A 982-nucleotide genomic window follows, 5' to 3' on the forward strand; every position below is an offset into this window, starting at 1 on the left:
CCCTAGTAGCTGCTATAATATTGGTTTTCATAGCTACCATAGTTGTGAGGCTATTGGTTTTCAAAGCCACTGATGAGCTGGAGAGAGCAGAATGGGATTAGGGAAAGTTAAAATATGTAACACTCACTCTTTTTACTGAGATTCGGCAGTCTTTGTTTGTTTCTTTACATACCTTTCAGATGGTTTCAAACATATAGCAATTTTCAGTGTTCTAAAAATGTTAATTTTGACAGTTTTTGTTAGTGTTCTTATTGTTTTTATGAAAAAGCAAATTTCAAATGTCTTTGCTCCACCATTCCAGATCATTCTTTAATTTTTGCAGTTTTTGTTATCAAGCTCATTAAATTTCTTGGCCCAAAAATATAGGTAAGTAGCAACTAAATATAGAGTAAAAAATGTTACGATAATGAGTAAAATGTTCAACTATTCCAAATGGGCTGAGTGAAAATAGGTTTTCTGAGCGTCCATTTACATTGGCCAGGCATAGTGGCTCATGCCTATAATTCCAGCATTTGGGAGGCTGAGGCAGGAGGATCATTAAAGGACTAGAGTTAAAGACAAGCCTGGGCAACATGGTGAGACCCCTATCTCTAAAAAAAATTTAAAAATTAGCTGGCCATGGTGAAATGTACCTGGAATTGCAGCTACTCAGGAGGCTGAAGTGGGAGGATTGCTTAAGCCCGGGAGTTTGCAGCCGCAGTGAGCTGTGATTGCACCACTGCACTTCAGCCTGGGCAGTGACCCCAGGCTCTAAAATACAGAAAGACCCCAGGCTTGCTTTTAGAGCAAGACCCCATCTATAAAATAAAGAAAAAAAATGGTAGAAAAATATCAGAGTTGGTGGAAGGTAGAAAAATATCAGAGTTGGTGGAAAAAGGGACTCAGAGAGATGCAAATGTACACTTAAAATCTGTGCATTTCCTTGTATGTAAATCTTATATCTAAATATTGAAATCTAGTAATGCTATGTGTTCTAAAGTAA

General features: G+C 37.5%; 1 non-coding gene across 1 annotated transcript; it reads left to right on the plus strand.

Moving 5' to 3' along the window:
• The first annotated feature begins 393 nt into the window (after nt 1-393).
• LOC112132893 (small nucleolar RNA Z40) lies at nt 394-466 on the plus strand. Its single transcript, XR_002914595.1, has one exon. It is a non-coding gene; the product is annotated as a small nucleolar RNA Z40 (small nucleolar RNA).
• The last annotated feature ends 516 nt before the right edge of the window (nt 467-982 follow it).

Source organism: Pongo abelii, chromosome 2 (genome assembly GCF_028885655.2).
Source record: "Pongo abelii isolate AG06213 chromosome 2, NHGRI_mPonAbe1-v2.0_pri, whole genome shotgun sequence".
Taxonomy (NCBI): Eukaryota; Metazoa; Chordata; class Mammalia; order Primates; family Hominidae; genus Pongo; species Pongo abelii.